At 29.5% G+C, this 19,387-nt stretch overlaps 1 non-coding gene and 1 pseudogene across 1 annotated transcript; both read left to right on the top strand.

Moving 5' to 3' along the window:
• Window positions 1-6,882: 6,882 nt before the first annotated feature.
• Window positions 6,883-16,764, top strand: LOC120144200 (annotated as a pseudogene).
• Window positions 16,765-17,994: 1,230 nt separating this feature from the next.
• TRNAL-UAA lies at window positions 17,995-18,077 on the top strand. The gene has a single exon. It is a non-coding gene; the product is annotated as a tRNA-Leu (tRNA).
• Window positions 18,078-19,387: the final 1,310 nt, after the last annotated feature.

Below are 19,387 nucleotides of genomic sequence, written 5' to 3'. Positions count from 1 at the left end.
TTTCAATGCCTCTTGTTCTTTTTGGAATCCATACTTGTCTAATTTTAAATCGTTTTCCTTTCTTTAAAGGACAAGTATGTTCCTTATGACCATGATAATGACAATGTGAGCATATTGTCATTATTGAACTAGATGAATTATTTAGAATGATCTCTTTTTCTTTAGTTAAACATTCAAGTTTATCTTTTAAATTGAAATTTTCTTTTTCAATACTTTCAAATTTCATTTTTGAGAGTTCTAAATCCTTCTTCAAGATTTCATTTTGATTTTCAAAATCCATTTTCATTTCTAGAAGAAGTTTGTTTAATTTGAAAATTTCTTTTTCAAAGTTTTCAGATTTTATTTTTGAAAGCTCTAACTCCTTTCTCAACATTTCATTTTGATTTTCCAAGTCTGTTTTAGCTTTCAAAAGAAGATCATTTTTAGCAATAAATTTAGAAATCAATTTATTGTATTTGGAGTTCATGGTCTCAAACTCCGAAAATAATTTATCATAAGCATCTTGTAACTCATTAAAAGATTTTGAATTTGATATATTTGAGTTAGAAGATACCTTTGGCTCTGTGAGAGCTAATAGAGACATCACTTTTATTGGTTCTTCTTCTTCCTTGTCTCTATAGATCTCCTCAAGCTTATCCCACATTTTCTTGGCACTTGAACAAGAAGAAACTCCTTTATATACATTAGGATCAATTGCACAACACAACATGTGCATAGCCTTTGAGTTTTGTTGAGCTTCATTCCGTTCTTGAATACTCCACTTCTTTGCCTTCTTAGTAGGAGATGAATATCCTTTCTTGATTATCATCCAAGCTTCCATATCAAATGCTTTGATGAATATCATCATACACCTCTTCCAATGACGATAATTTGTTCCATTGAAGTGTGGAGGCACGTCAATTGGTCTGGATTCTTCCATGGAGAATGAACCGGAAGTGGACGCCATCTTTATCGATTTAACTCTTCCTAGATCGAATCAAGAGGCGATTAAACCTTCAAATGAGTTAGGCACTGATGCCAATTGTTGAGTTAATCGATCGACGGAATCGGCCAAGAGGGGGGTAAATTGGCAATTAAAAATTTCGTGGAAGCTTTTGCAGAAAAATTGAAAGTAATTCCACAGCGATTTACAGTGGTTCGACTTTCTCAAACAAAGTCTACGTCCACTACCTTAGCTATCCACACTAAGGATTTTCCAACAAATTCACTAATTTGTTCTTTCTTTTGAGGCAAAAGAGATAACCTTACAAAATCCCTCAAGAGTATACCCCAACTCTTGAGAACACTCTTTTTCCCAAAGAGAAGATTACAAATTTGCAAACTTACAAGAAAACCTCACAAGGTAAGATGTTTGCACAATTCTAGAACAAGAAAAGAACACTCAAAGATAATTACAAATGAGCACAAATGGTGTTCTTGAAAGCAAAATGAATATTGAAAGGAAAATTGGCTTGATTTGCACAAACTTGGTGTTTGATGCTTTCTCTCTTGTTTCTCTATGATTTCTTGTTGATCAAGGACTTCAGAACTTGTTTAAATACACCTTGAATCTCCTCTGAACGTTGGAGATGATTAGTGAAGATCATATAGCCGTTTTAGTGTGAAAACAATTAATAAAACAGTTTGGAGCATGGGGGAATCGGTACCCCCTATGGGGAATCGGTTCCCTAAGTGTAAAATTCAAATATTTCGACCGTTGAACAGGGGGAATCGGTACCCCCTATGGGGGAATCGGTTCCCTCCGAGCATTCTGGAAATCTCGGAGCCAAACCATTCAGGGGGGAATCGGTACCCCCTTGGGGGGGAATCGGTTCCCTATGAGCAATCTGGAATTTTTGGCTTTGAAATGGTTCGAAATACTTTGTAAAATTATTTTGAAATTGTTTTAAGATTAAAACTTAATTTTACACTTTGAGTAAGGATTAAAAATGATCTTTGAAAGATTTGGAGTAATGTTTTGATATTCAAATAATTCTATCGAATATACTTAGAAAATCATTTGGAAAATCTTAAAATTCATTTAACTTAATTTATTATATCAAAATATCAAAATGTTTTCAACAAGGAAGCATACCTGAATCCATTGTTGGAGATTAACTAGAAGTTTGAGATCTTGAATATTGTCTTGGTTGTAATCTTCCAAGAAGATAGAATTCTCTTAAGTATAAACTCTCTGACGGGGATAAAAGAAAATATGAGATGACCTATTTCTTGGGGACCATAACCCCTTTATATAGCTGATTTAAGAATCAATTATTGTTTGTACTTATAAATTTTCCCCTCATCAAATTATAAATACAACTTTAATAGTATATACACTTTTATTTCCATGACACTTCTAATACCTTATGATTTTATAACATAATTGGTCACTTAATTTATGTCATATTTTATGATAACAATATACATTAAAAATATGTGTCTATAATTATGGATTTTATTCCAACAATCTCTCACTTGGGCAACATATGTTTCCTGATAAATGTATAACCTTATGAGCTCAATTTTTTTATCATGCAATAGGTATTCTATAACAATATCGTTCATCAACTATATCCATATAGAATCAAAGTGGTCTTTTCCATATCAATCATGACTAGATCCATCAATGGTCACATATACAAACACAATCAAATGTCATATATCAATCATGGAGCTTAGCATGGAAATTACATGCAATGTGAACCGTACATGTCTATTTCTATCTGGTCCTCTTTAGAGAGATCAAATTTTACCAAAATCAGAGTGTGGATAAACCAAAAACAAACTTTATTTTTGTATAAAATAACCTTAAAATAAATATCCTCAAACTGAAGTAATTGAAATTGTGTTTATAACCAACGAGCATTTAAATTACAAACTCCCACTAAAACTGAATATCCTTAAATGATATTACACCCACATGAGTAGTGTGCTCATGAAAGATCTAGGGTGATATCTCCTTAATAAGCACGCAATAATGAGTTTGCATATATATGCTCTATAAACACATAAACAACTCTGTATTTTCTTTAATAATCAGAAACATAATGTCTATTGATTAGAATTTAAGATGTTTAAGATGTTTCTGTTGTATGAAGAATAAAGGATTGCAATTTTGTTGTCACAAAATAACTCAAGTGGTTTTTCTTATCAATCTATAATTAGCAGTTCATCTGACAAAATTTTGCATCCATATTTCAATAATTCAGAGTCCATAAACTTAATGACATCTTACTTACTAGACCTATGATATGTGAGCATGTAATATTTTTGTTCTTAAATGTATTGTATAAATCAATTTGGCAGCTATCCAACGACCCATACCCAAATTGCTTAAATATTTTCTTAATATCCCAAAATGATATGCTACGACTGAATGCGTACAAACATGAGTATATTTTAAACTCTTCATTTATTTATGAAGTATAAGGAGCCTTTTTGCATTTCCTTAGTTTCAAAATTATTCTTAGGGAACCAATCAAAACTAAGCTTTTTTTCTTTAACAATAAGGAGTATTAGTTAGTTTACCCCCACTGAACTTGTAGTATATGCAATAGTCAACCAAATTTATCTCAAAACCAAACGAGATAATCACTTGATGAATTTATTTTACAATTAACGGAAGTTATACTTATAGACATAAATGGATTTCCTTATTTGCATATCATTAATTTTGTATCGTTAGACATAATTTTCTAATTGCACTGTATAAACCATCTCATCAATGTTACCATTGATAAACACAATTTTGAAATCCAACTTATGTAACTCAAGACCAAATATGAGCAACAAGTATCATGATTATCTTGGAATAGTCTTTAAATGAAGCCAAAAAGAAAGTCTCTACAAAATTAATACATTCTTTTTGAGTGTATCATTTAGATACAAGATATGCCTTATACCGGTCAACATCACCTTTTGCATCTATCTTGGTTTTAAATATCTATTTGCAACCAAGCATCTTTGCATCTTCAGGTAATGAGACAAGCTATTAAACTTTATTATCTTATATAAATCTGATACTCTTCTTACATAACATTAATCCACTTTTGAGAGTCAAAACTTTTATAACATGACGAAAGTTGATTTGACCATCTTCCATCATTCCACTGTCAGCCTTATTTTTTTTAGAAACGTAATAATCTAAAATGATATTTCTCTCGTCTTGTGGATCTTCAAAATGACACTTCTTCTATAAGGTTGTTGAGTTTGTTATTCTGTAACAATTTCTAATGTTGAATGGAGAGTTGTTGAATATTATCTTATTGAGGTTCTAGATTCACTTCTTGATTAACGACATGTATGAACACATGAATATCATCAAAAGAGATAATAGGAATTGAGTTATAATTCAATTCCCCCTCAAAAGCAATTCCTTAAACCTTATTTCTCCCTCCAAACTCAACATCCTAAAAAATAATGTTATAGATTTCATCTTAAAAATATTCCTAATTATGAGACCATAAAATTTATAACCACTAGGTCGCTCAGAATAACCAAAGTAGTTGCTTACTGTTTTATAATTTAATTTCTCCTCATATGTCTGAACTTATCTAAAAAGGAGAATAACCTTTTATAACATATTGTTATCTCTTTTGAGTTGGACCCTTAACAACTACATTCTGATTTTACTTTTGCCCTTATCTTTATATGCACTTTTCAAATGAGTACTTTCAAACTTGTTATGCTTCAACCTTTCTTCCTCTTGCACACAATGAAAAATAAGTTTATTTAGAGTTCATTTCTCCCTTTCAGTTGATTAACTCTAGAGGAAGAGATATTGAAATCACAAGAACAAATAATTCTTCAAAAAAACTCAATCTTAAGTGCCTTAAGACTTGAAGTAATATGAAACATTTCCATAATGTACTCCCCATATTTCCTTGACCCTTATACTTTATAGATATCAAAGAAGTAAAAAATGATGTCATGCAAACCTTATTGTTTTTAGGAAAACATTTCTCAATTTCGTCAAGGAAAACATTGACATAAGTAATATTTTCAGATTATGTGCCCCTAAAGGTTTCAAAAGTGTTGTTACATCATGACCACTAGACTCATGCAATTTGAACAAATTTCACCTCTCAAAACATGTTATACCAATTAAGGATGTTATCCCCTATAAGAGGTGCAAATTGTTATTTCCTTAGTGTAAAGTCTATGTTCATACAACCAAAAAACATTATGCAATTGTATTTTTTTCATTCCTTGAGATTCATTTTCCTAAGCATGAACATAAAATGTATAATAGAAGATATAATGATAGCAATAAATAAATAATTAGCTGAATATAAAACAAAATATAAATAAAACTGAAGCTCGCATTAATATTCTTAAGTAAATAAATAAATTCAAAATAATGGATAATTCCTATCACAATATACCAAACACTACATCAATATCAAGTCTTTGGACAAGAATATTAATAGTAAACGCTACTCTTGTTGTCGGAATCAAACATTGATAATAAGCTATGTCAAATAATAGACTAATCTTTGGACTAGTCTAATGCTCACATAAAATACCTTATAATTGTTACATATTATTACCACAGGTGTCGTTTGAAATCCGACCAAATATTAACTTTCTTTTGGATCAATTAATAAACGCACGAATTACAAGAAACACAAAATCATCTTGATATTTCGAATAAACCAGCCTACACAAAAGAGGTCACTTTGGCGGCATTTTATTTCAACTAATCTACCAAACTATTAGACCTAGCTGAAATATGAATTAATTTGTCTCAATATATATATATTCTAATAACCAAAAATTAAAACTTAAATTTTGATCAAACCGAATTGAATATATACATATATTACATTAACAATATAAATAAAACCATATAAATATTATCAACCAATCAATTTCTCTTAATTTTACCTTTTAAGTAAAAGATAATCAAAATAATATTAAATTTGAATACACTTAAACATCATCCCAAGATATTAGATACTCCATTAATATTTCATCTTTAGACAAAATATTCACCTTAAATGATATCTAGTGTGGTAACCAAACATTGATAACAATAACATGTCGAGAAAAAAATCTTCCTTTGGGCTAATTTATTACTCACATATCAAACCAAATAATCATTACATGTTTATTACCAAAGTTGTACATGCAATTATGTCAACTATTAATCTTCATTTGGACCATTCAATACTAACATATCCTGAGTTACATATACATAACCTTCATATTTTAAAACTAAAATATTTTCCACAGAGGTCACTTTAAAGACTTAATGCTTTAATTAAGTTGTCTCAAAATAAATATCAATATTCAAATTTAATATTTCTATAACAATCAAAGGTCAAAACTAAAATTTCTTATTACACTACAGTATCTAAAATAACCCAAAATAAGGTTTCATAAATGGTGCTATCAAAAAATTGAAAACTCAAATTTTGATTGTTTCCGAAAAAATTTATTAAACATTCATTTAATTTATAACTTTATAAATTACCAAAGGCAAACTGAATTCAAAATAATTGATATTTAACCAAAAGTCAATGTTAAATTACATACCAATGAATTAATCATTAATTAAACTGAATCGAATATATCAATGCCAAATATATATTCTACAATCCTTAACAGTCAAAAAAACCAAAACTGGATTTTCTAATCACGTCATGATTTCCGAAGTAATTCATAATAAGGTTTTCTATACGACGTTATTAGAAATTAAAAAAAATCTTTGATTATTTCTAAAAAATTTCTTAATCATGGATTCACCAAATTAAACCAAAACATGATACAACAAGCTAAAACCAAATTGAATATACATTTTAAAGAATATATATTCCATAACCATATCATTAGAGTCTTTTATTCATAAAATCAAGAAACCTGAATATTCAATGGTTATCACGTATAAATAAATAAAACTTAAAAATCAAATTTTTATTCTTTTCATTTCCCACTAATTTTCATTATTATTATCACCCAATATATAATGACGAAAAATGATAATAATAAGAAAAAAACAATTTTGCTATGTTAACGTAAACTAGGTGTAACATTATCGCAAAGTTAACGCAATATTATCACAAAGTGAGGGTAGAGTTATCGCATAAAAAAAAGGGAATTATTGCATCATCCAAAATATGTAATTGATTATAACTATGAATTATAATCATACCAATAGAAATTGCAGGATTCTTATAAAACAACTATAGAGAAAAATAATTATTAATTATATATAAACGATAAATAAAACCTTGACAGAAGTTAAAAAATATGAACCAAATTTAAAAAATTATTGTCTAAAGTTCTTAACATTTAAATAAGGATATACATAAAGCTACAAGGAAATCAGAAGCAAATGTTTTCGGAGCTATCAGAAACACAAGGGTTTTAATCGACTAATCATTGAAATACATAATTATCATAAAACCCTAAAATTAAATATATAATAATTGCTATCAAACAAATCAAAATCTAAAATTCTAATATCAATATTTTAATCCAAATATTCTCAATGATTCAACATGAAGAGGCTCTGATACCAATTATTAGAACCAAACCATAATAATTATGAATACAAATCAGGATCTAATCATATTAAATTGTCAAGAATAAAAAAATATTAGATTTGCAGAAACCTACCTGAATTCATTGTTAGAGATTATCTAGAAGGTTAAGATCATGAAAATTGTCTTGGTTGTGATCTTTTAAGAAGATAAAATTCTCTTAAGTATAAACTCTCTAACGGTGATAAGAGAAAATACGAGATGATTTATTTCTAGAGGATCATAACCCCTTTATATAGTTGATTTAAGAATCAGTTATTGTCTATACTTACAACTCTGCCCCTCATCGAATTATAAATGCAACTTTAATAGTATTTACACTTTTATTTCCATGACACTTCTAATACCTTATGACTTTATAACGTAATTGGTCACTTAATTTATGTCATATTTTATGATAACAATATACATTAAAAATATGTGCCCATAATTATAGATTTTAATCCAACAAAAAGTACACGCTACATAATAAATTACTGGTTCATGATTCATGGAATTTTAAATGTTGTGAGTTTCAAAATTTTGTTTCCACTCGAGACAATTATTGCAAGCTACATAAGAACATTTGAATCTACAAGTCCAACCTAGTTTTATCTTCATGCTTCTGTCAAGTATCAGCTTATGCCATAGGAGTTGTTGGTTGGGAAACTAGTTTTAAGCTTGGCAGTGAATCCTCAGGGATTACATACTCAGCTTATAGAAGAAACATTTGAATTGCTCTCTGTGTTCTTGCTACTATGAAGATTGTTAGGATTGATGAAACTCAATTGATCAACCAAAAAAGTGCCAATATGAGGTGAATTGCTCTTTTGAAAAATTTGGGTATGGAGTAAGAAGATATAGACAATTTGCACATTGATTTATAGTGGTTCGAATTCTAAACCAAGTCTACATCCACTACCTTAGCTCCACACTAAGGATTTTCTAACAAATGCACTAATTTGTTCTTTCTTTTTCTAGGCTCGAGAGTAACCTTTACAAAACCCTTAGTTTTTTAATGGCTAAACTATAACCACCCCTTTTACAAAGGTTGAAAGATGTAAACAATAAAACCTCACAAAGGTAGGTGTTTACAAGAATTAAGTTCACAAGAAAAACAATTGAAAGATTTGCAATAAGCTCAAACACATATGTACAAGAGAAAAGGGAAAATAAAGAGTGAAAGAGCTTTTTCTTGATCTCTATTGCTTGGATAGGTGTTGTAACCTTCATCAAATTTCCTAACTTGTTTTTATATGTTAGAATGAGTTTGTGGTCATTTCTAGCAGTTTGGATGATTTTTTTTGCAAAAGTAAAACTGCCCAGAACGGGGAGTATTGGTACTCCTTTAATGAGTATCGATACTACCTTTGTAATATTTAAATAAATTATATGTTAAAGACCATTGGGCTCGACTAATATCAATACTAGGGTTCATGGTATCGATACCACTGTGTAAAGTAGTATCAGTACCCCTTAAGTATCAGTACCAATTTTGCATTATAGAATTTGAACAATTTGGAAAACAACTGGTAGTATCGATTCTACCAAGAGAGTATCAATACTACTCTTACCTTTGATATCAGTATCACATGAACAATATCGATATTGTAAGAATAGTATCAGAACTACGTACCCAGAAAACTATTTTGTGTTCAAATTCTAGTTTAATGGACTTTGAATTATTATTGAAAAACTTTGAATAAATTCAATCAAGTCCAAAAACATTTTGCCTTAATTTTTATATCAGAATATTATAACATGGTTCGACAAAGGTATATTTCTTCAATTCCTACAATGTGCAACAGTTTTACCAAATTACTCCTTTTGATGACCACTAAAATGGGAATTTTCCATAAGCTTAGGTTGATTCTTAGTTTGTCAAGTTCTGGATCTTTACAATTGTGTGAATCAATCAACTAATTATTTGTCTTTTTGACTCTTTGTTAGATTTTTGCCTTGTTCATAAGGTCAAAGAAGGATCACAAGTATCGATTCTACTGGAACTTTTACCACCACAGCTTTGGATACGCCATCGTTGTCCTTGGCATCATCAACGTGTTCAAGGGTCTCAATATCTTGAGCCCTGAACATAAATAGAAAACAGCTTACATGATCGTGATCATTGTCTTGGGAGCGATTTCATTGGCTTCATGGTTTTAGAGGTTTTCTCAAGAGTGAAAAGATAATAATGGTTTTAGATGCGTCGATGCAGTTGATTTGCAAGGAAGGGAAATAGTAGGATTTGCTTAGAGCACATCCTTGAGGTACCCACATTGAAGCGTGTTTAATTTGTCGTGATACGCGTCGATAAAGGAAATGATTTTATCATGCCACCAAGTCGTCTTGGGTTGGTACTACGTGAAGTGTGGTTCACGTGAATATAGTAAAGGTGACTGGGTGTTTGAAGAAAAATTGAAAATTAGAAAGTTTTTTAGATAAATTAGATATAAAATCATTAGTCAATGACATATTAAATATTTTAGTGACCAAATTGTTATTTTTAAAATTTCAATGGAAAAAATAAAAACTTACTCAAATATTAGTGATCATTTATGTAGTTTACCCTTTCTAATTTTATATATTCATTGTGTCACGTCGACAATCCGTTAAAATTTTAATGGCCGTTAACTCTCAATACCACTCTTAATTAAAATAAAACGAAAGTGATTAAATTCAATGAGAAAAAATACATAAACTTAAACGACAGTGATCAATCTTGTAATTTATCCATTAATAAATTAAAACCCTAAAAAATAATAAACATAACCTCGCGGCAACATGCTTATAAATTCATTTTAATGGTTGCCCATTTCCACGCTCTTTAAAGGCGTTCATTTCATTCTTTCTGTCTAGCATCTCTGAAGACCCTGGTTCTCCGACGCCATCGAAACCTTACCTCCCTCATTTTTCTTTCATCCATCCATGGAGTTCTGGGGTTAGCCCTTTTATCTCTTATATTTTATGTTTACGTTCCTTTTTTTAAGAAAAAAAATGTTGTTTCTCCTTGATTCCATGTTGGTTAGTTTTTTTGTGTATATATATAAACACTAGCATGATACGTCTTATGTTGATTTTTTTCTTCAAAAAGATGTTCCTTGAAACATGTTTCACCATATGTTGGGTAGTTAATACATTTTACATTCTATTAATTTTGTTGTCTTCGAATGGAAGTTTGTTGAAAATGATCATATACTTCTCATATAATTATGTATTTCTATTGATAATATGTTTTTATCTTTAAAATTCTATAATTTTTGGCATAAAATCCTGGGTCGTCATCGTTGGTACCTGGTTGCAATAATGTACTTCTGTCTTATGTTTAAGACATTGGAGGTGTTATTACAGTGTGGGTTATTGCATCTTTTATGTTGTTATCAGGTATTGAAGTTAAAGCCGGGCAGTCTATTAAAACAGACCCCGGTGACAATCATGTCATCCATCTTTCTCAGGTTAGAAGCGGTTTACTTGATGTTTATATGGTTATGTATCATTGTTTTTGTTCTTACATTTCTAAGTTTATCTGCAATGCTGCAGGCATCACTTGGTGAGTCAAAGAACAAAGCGGAGCCCGTCCGGCTCATGTGAATGTTGACAGGAAGAAACTCGTTTTCGGAACTCTTTCCCACCAGAATTGCCCACAGTTCAACTTCGATTTAATATTCGAGCAAGACTTTGAGCTCTCTCACAACTGCAAGAATGGGAGCGTATATTTCATTGGTTACAAAATGTTTATTCCAAAGGAAGGATATCCTTTTATTACTATGACTTGTTATGTTTTTCTGATAATCAAACTTTTTTCCACGAAACCGAATTTCGCTTGTGCGATGTTGTGCTTCCTTGACTTTCATGCTGTCTTTTTCCAACAGTGGTGTTGGATTCGGTGAGTATCAGTATATATTTTGCCACATGAACTACAAGAAATTTCTACTATTGTGATAAATTTAAATTTGTTAAAATTATTTTTATCACTATTAGTAGTTTTTTGGTGACAAAATAAATAATCATCGTATTAAATTAAAAAAGATATATAATTATGACAAAATTTAAAATCGTCATAATAATTTGTCACAATTAGCAAACATGTGTAACATACGGTGACAAAATAAATTTTATTATGATTTTTTGTCACAAATGTTTCCCTCCATTTTTTTGCGCCAAATTAAAGACATACAATGACAAATTTTGTAACTAAAAGTTTTAGTAACTATGATAGAAAAAATTGTCACAACAAATAATGAAATTTAGATTTGTTGTGACAAATTTTGTTTGTAATTATATATTTTAATTATAGTGACAAAATGTATAGTCACAAATGATTATCTCCAATTTTTTGTACAAAATCATATAGTGACATGTTTTGTAACTATAAACTATAATTATTGTTACAAAAAAGTTATCACAACAAATAATGAGATTCAAGTTTTTAGTAAAAAAACAGTTTTTGTCGTTATATGTTTTAATTATAGTGAGAAAATATATTGTCACAAAGATTTCTCTCCATATTTTTTTTGCGTCAAAAAGTCATATAGTGACAAATTTTGTAACTATAAGTATTAATAATTATTACAAAAATATTGTCACAAAAAATAATGCTATTCACGTTTTCGTGGTTATAAATTTTAATTGTAGTGATAGCATATATTGTCATAACTATTTTTTCTCCACTTTTTGTTTCAAAAGTTATATTGGCAATTTTATAATTATAATTTATAGTTATTGTTATAGAAAAATTATCACATCAAATAATAAAATTCAAATATTTTTTAATAAAATATTTTTGTGCTTATATATTTTAATCATTATGAAAAATTATACTATCATAATCATTTCTTCTTATGTTTTAGTGTCAAAAAAGTTATACAGTAACAAAATATATTCTCATAAAGATTTTCCTCCATATTTTTTGTGCCAAAAAATCATATAGTAACAATTTTTGTTACTATAGTGTTTATAATTATTACAAAAAAATAGTCACAAAAAATAATGGTATTCACATTTTTGTGACAGATTATACTTGTAGTTATAAATTTTAATTATAGTGATAACATATATTGAGATAAATAATTTTCTCCAATTTTTTGTTTCAAAAATTTATGTTGATAGCTTTTGTAATTATAATTTATAGTTATTGTTACGGAAAAAATTATCACAATATAATAAAATTCAAGTTTTTTGTAATCAATTATTTTTGTAGTTATATATTTTAATCATTATGAAAAATTATACTATCATAAACATTTATCCCTATTTTTTGGTGCCAAAAATATTATATAGTAAAAGTTTTATAGTTATTGTTATAGAAAAATTATAACAACAAAAAAATTATTTTAATTAATAAATGATTCCTAAAGTTAGGGGACTTATAGGTAATTATCCCATGAATTGGTGACTGAAACACAAAATACGCTAAAGGTACAGGGGCCTTATCGTGATTTTCCCCAAAATAACAAAATAAAATCTATTCCTCCCTTAATTTTCAATTTGCCCGATACTCAACCCTAACATTCCATCTCCCTCTTCTCTTCACTCGTAGCGACAACCCCCTCACCAACGAACCGAAGCCCTTGACTCTAGGCCACCGGATATGGGTGGCCATTTCTAGTCCGGCCACTAACTCACAAGATGTAAGGAACGCCAAGAAAACAACCCTTAATCATCAACAAGACCCACTATAATTCCTTTCCTCGACCGAGAACCAAGCGATGGAACGACCAACATACGCAGTGGCCCTCCGACCCCAAATCAACACCCACTATGCTTCCCTCTCTCGGCCGACCTCATTACCACGATGAACACCAATAAGGTAACCTTACATCCCTAACTTACATTTATTTTTTTAGACATTATGGAATTTACATAAAAACAAAGAATGAAATTGTAAACTAGGAACGAAATAATAATTTAACAAGCATATCGAACACGAAAAAAAAACTAGAATACCTTGTTGATGACCGTTGCTTTCATGCGAATTCTTTCATGGAGCTCAATCTCTCGCGTCCTTTGCTTCGAGCTTGTGAAACATTGGGTTACACCAAACCTACCCCTATTCAGGTCTTTATTTTACTTGATTTCATAATTCTCGCTTCATTAATTGAGTTTTCATCAAAGAGTTTTTGGGTAATTTGTTCTATAGGCTGCATGTATACCCTTAGCCTTGACTGGACGCGATATATGTGGTAGTGCAATTACTAGTTCTGGGAAGGTATATTTCTTTTGATCTTCATCTCTTTCTGTGCCATTAATTTGCGATTGAAGATTTGATTTTTATTGAAATGCTTTTAATTTTCCCATAATGCAGACTGCTGCGTATGCCTTACCTACACTAGAAAGGCTGTTATTCCATCCTAAAAGGGTTTCAGCTATACGAGTGCTAATCCTTACTCCTGCTAGAGAGTTGGTCGTTCAGTAAGTACTATAAAATCTTTTGAACATTTTCAGCTCTCTAAAACAGATTTATTCAGATTTTTCTTTCTTTGTTCTGGCATAGTGTAAATAAACTAATATATATATTTTTATAACGGAATTATGTTATCATAAACCAGTGAACTGGTTTTTGCATTTTACTAGTTTATTGGAAATATTTCTAAGTCTGTTTGTTCGATCTTTTTATGCTTCAAGTTTGTTGAAAACTAAAAATATGTTTCATGTGTATTTTTGGAAATTCGTTGAGGTTTAAACCTTATTCTACATTCATTTGTTGTAGGGTTCGCAGTTTGATAGAGAAACTTGCTCAGTATACTGATATTCGATGTTGTTGATTGTTGGTGGGCTTTCATTAAGGGTTTGACCTATTGATTTCCTTACTTAGCCGGCTTAATTTGCACTCATTTTATATACAGGCAAAAAGTTATATGTTAGATCCTTTCAGCACTCTTTTTTTAATTGTTTCTTTAACTCAGTTGAAACTTCCTACACTATTGTAAAAAGAGCTATAATCATTGATTACCCTTTCTATTTTCTTAAATGTTTGATTGGTTTTATAAAAAAATCCTGTTTATTTTTGGAAGCTGATGTCAACTGTTTGTTTAATTATTTGCATTCATAGGATTACATTGTCTTCTTTTATATCATGTCATCTTTATAGGCACAAGAGACAGCTTTGAGATTGATGCCTGACATTGTTGTGGCTACTCCTGGACGCATGATAGATCATTTACGGAAAACAATATAAAAATTGTGACAAATTATACTTTCACAATAATAAATTATAACAAAATGATTTAGTAACAATAACACATTAAATTAAAATTAAATCAAAGTAAAAAGTTATGTCAAATTTATTTCATTATAATATTTTGTCAAAATAAAAAATTGCGATAAATTTAATTAATAAAAATAACAATTTATAACAAATATTAATTTCTCATTATAAAAAATTGTGACAAATAATATTCTTTCACAATAACAAATTGTAACAAATTATTTAGTCACAATAAAAAGTTATAAAAATATTTAGTGAAGAAATAAAAGTAGCGAGAAAATAAATTTTGTTGTAATATGTCTTTTTGTCACGAAAACCTTTTTTGTTTGATGTTATAATTTAAGTTAATTGTGAAGAAATTTACTTTTTGTAATAAAATAATTATTTTATTTTAACAAATATTTTTCTTTCTAACTTACATTTAGTGACAAAATAGCAACTGTGACAAAATAATTTTTGTTGCCTTATGTATTTTCGTCACAAAAACCCTTTATATTTGATGTTTAAATATAAGTTAGTTATGACAAAATGTACTTCTCGTGATAAAATAGTTAATTGATTGTGACAAATAGTTTATTGTGATAAGTTAATTATATTAACGAAATTTCATTGTTACAATAAATACTATACAATTGTAACAATACAATTTTGTCACAATATACTTTACATGACAAGGTTGTTCTAACAAACATGGTAACAAATAAAATTGGTCAAAATAAATATATCGTGACAAATTTAGTACTTTTAGTGATAAATAATTTTTTAAAAACAATCAAAATTTCTTGTAGTGATGCAGATGGGTTTGGTCAAGTATTGCTCATGCATATTATTCTTATATACAGATAGTGAGGAAGAAAACGATGACGAGGAGCTTCCCATGGTTGCAGCTGAAAATGGTTAGTTCTCTTGTTTACTGGAATTTGTACAGCTTATTGAAGATTCTATTGCTTCCCATTTTAAACTGGCATACATTTTGTTCCCTTCAGGAAAAGCTAAGACTGATGCTAAAATGGCCAAAGCTAATGCTATAAACATGATGCTGCAAAAAAAAAAAGCTGTCAAGATAGCAGAACCAAGCAATAACAAGAAATATGATGATGGTGATTCTGATGATTATAGTGATTCTGATTTTGATGATTTAGAGCATGAAGCTGAGGTATTTAATTTATTTTTGCAATGAATGTTTTTCCTTATTTTATTTCTTCTGAATGGTCTGTCGGTTATTCAATTTGGTATTGATTTTTATTTTATAGACAATGACTTTAGTTTGGCAACTTTACAGCGTTTCAGTTCATTATTACCCTGTCTATCTGATGAGTTTTACATTATTCTGGATAGTTATGTATTTATGAAAGTTCAGATGATGAGGATGAGTCTGAGTCTGAGGAGACACTTAAGAAGGTATGTTTCATAAATTCCAAGTGATATTTGATTGCTTGATCTTGGCCTGATACCGATTCTTTAGATGTAATTTTATGTCTTCTGCTCTCAAGGTTGAGTTGAGCAAAAAGAGACCCGCAGAAGCTGCAGTCCCCATTTCTGCGAAGAAGCCAAAATCTTCAGCTACACCTCAGATGACAGGTCTTTCTCGTAGTTCATATGAAACTTTGCAGTGTCATTTATCGTTTCTGCATCATTTTTGGAAATGGTTAACTAGAATTGGATCATTCATTCTTTTATGATCTGTTTATTGTTCCATTGTTATCACCAGAAGGTAAGAAGGGCGGTCACAGCGCAACACCACACCCATCAAAACAAGCTGGGAAATCTTCTGGAAAGAGCCCAAAGTCTGGTGGTGAATTCTCTTGCGGATCTTGCAGCAAGTACTTGCCTACAACTTTTGAAACAATTTCTGATTTTGTTTGAGTTTTGTTCATTTGCTTTACTAAGTCCCTGCATATTACCTTGAACAGGTCCTTTGGTTCCGTGGTTGGTCTTGAATCCCATAAGAAGGCCAAGCATGGTGGCAAATGAAGTGATTTTAAATGCTCTCGTCTGCGTTCTTAGTTTTACGAGAGACGTCTCTCGTGGTTATGGTAGATTATATTTTTTCGAGAGGCGCAGATAATGTTATCGATCTATGTCTGTTTCGATTATTGTCATGTTTTGGCAGTAAATTAAAGATTTATGCTTTTGGAGCCCTGTTTGGGGCAAATTTTTGCATGTACTTCTGTTTGGAGTAATGAAGTGTTGCATGTTGATGGTTTTATTCATTATGTAGTTTACCCTTATGGCATAAACAAGTTTTTGATGCCATTCATTTTCCTATATGCTAAAGGAAAATCTAAAAACAAAATTTTAAAATCCATAGCAGAATCTGAACCTACAGGTTTATACAGATGACTGAACCAACCATGCAACGATATGCAAGCAATTCGCCTTCCAAAATGACTATAATACGTAGAACCGTAAAGAAAAAGTACATCAATGAATTACAGAAAAATGAAGTAATGTTTACAAAGCCATCCAAGTACTGTTTCAATTCAGATGCACAACGGAACAGAACAAGTGATAAATAGCAGAAGAAATCCATCAATGGCGAGTCCTGACTGCATTAACGGCATGTTATTTCCCTATAAAACTGGAAATATACCAGTGGCGGATCCAGGAATTAAAATATGGGGGTCCAAAATAAATGAGCAACAACTTACCGGCGACTTGATTGAGGAAGTTCACCGGAAAATTGCCGGTAAATGACGTCGTGGCGGGTGGTTTAGGCACAAACAAAAGATTGAGAAATGAGAATTGAGTAGCAATGGGGTTGGAGTATGTGGGTTTGAACGTAAAACAGAAGCTTTAGTATTAGTAATAGCCGAAATGAATGGTTTTTAAATGTTATATATTATTTTAATTAATTTTTTAATTGAAAATATGGAATAGATTGACAGTTTCCAAGCACAAATTTCAACTACAAAATAAATTGTATAGAAAAGAGCGTAGATTTCAACTATAAATATACATAAAAGTTAAAAAAAATAAGAAGGGTGTGCAGAAATTTTAAGTTTTAATATAATATATTAAGTGTTGGTATTTTTTTAAAGAAAATGAGTATGTAACTGCTACCACGTGGGCCGTATAAGCCTGCCCCTGAAATGTACACAGTTCAACTTAAGTAACGGAAAACCAGCGTTGTCAAGTATTGACGTTACATAATGTACAGCTGATAACATCTGTTTACCGTGCGCGATAATTTGAGCCTTCAAGTCGGTTCCATATGAGGTTTGATATATTACTCTTGATAAAATATAGTATATTTAAATGTTAGTTTAGAATGTAACACAGCGAGCTGGTTTGCCCGAGTGGTTAAGGGGGCAGACTTAAGATCTGCTGCACATAAGTGCGCGTGAGTTCGAACCTCACAGCCAGCATTTTCTAAATTTTATTAATTTCTCTATCAGATTTATAATATGTCTAGGATTCATCTTGCAAAGGGTAGGCATGTAGCTTCACCACCAATTCTCACGTGCTTCGGAAATGGATAGGCATCGAAGGCGACTAGTAGAGACAGTTATTTCCTGAAAAATTTTATTATTATATATTTTAAATATTTTATTTTTTATTTATAATTTATTCTCGTTTTCTAAAATTTATAAGTTAATTCTCTACTAAAATTTTAAATGTCCATCTTTTAACAATCAACAATAAGCATATTTTAGCATAAAATCCTAAGTAATCGAAAATGGATATTAAGGGTGTGTTTGTTTGCCGTAATTGGAATTACGGAATTGGTTTTCCTCGAATTTCTATATTTGTTTTACGTAATTCGTTTTCCGGAAAATATGTTTCACGTAATTAGTTTTCCGGGATGTAATTCATTTTCCAAGTAACATAATTTCCTTTGTGTTTTTTGTAAAATGACTTACGGATTCATTTTCCGTAAGTCATTTTCCGAAATTTTCACTTCAAAGAATAAATACTCAAAATAATTTTATTTTATGAATTTAATATTAATAAAATATTTTAATATCATTTTCATCAAAATATTATTTATTTATTTATTAATATTTATAATAATATAATATAATATTTTTAATATTATATAAAATAATCAATTATATTATAATAATATAAGATATTATATTTTTATTTTAATAATATATAATAAATTTTTTTATATATTAAATAATGAATAATATTATTTATATATTTAAATAATATTTTAATAAATATATTTAAAATATACTAATTAATATTTTTAAAATATAATATAACACTATTACTTTAATAAATAATTAATATAATTTATAATATTTTATTTCACTAAAATATACAAAAATTATTATTTTTATTAATAAAATTATAAAAATATATTTAATAATAAATAAATTATTTTAATATTTTAAAATAATAATATTAAGTTTTATGATAAATAATATTATTTATTATATTTAATATTTGTAACAAATAATTTTTAAAAAGCTCTTCAACTAGTGGAAAAAAATGTTTAAATAACATATTCTAAACATCATAAAACGTTTTCCAGATGTTTTTCAGAAAAATGTAATTCATTTTCCATAATTCAAATTCCAGTAATTCATTTTCCAGTTCCAGTCATTCAAATTCCAGTAATTTATTTTCCGGAAAACCAATTACAGCCAAACAAACAGACCCTAAGGTGGTGTTTGTTTTCACTGTTTAAGGTCTTCAAAGCTCTTATGTCTACGCCGCGCAGACATTG

This window comes from Hibiscus syriacus, unplaced genomic scaffold (assembly GCF_006381635.1).
Source record: "Hibiscus syriacus cultivar Baekdansim isolate YM2019G1 unplaced genomic scaffold, ASM638163v2 tig00110882_pilon, whole genome shotgun sequence".
Classification (NCBI taxonomy): Eukaryota; Viridiplantae; Streptophyta; class Magnoliopsida; order Malvales; family Malvaceae; genus Hibiscus; species Hibiscus syriacus.
Note: the sequence above shows the minus strand (reverse complement) of the source record. Positions and strands in the feature narration are given on the sequence as shown.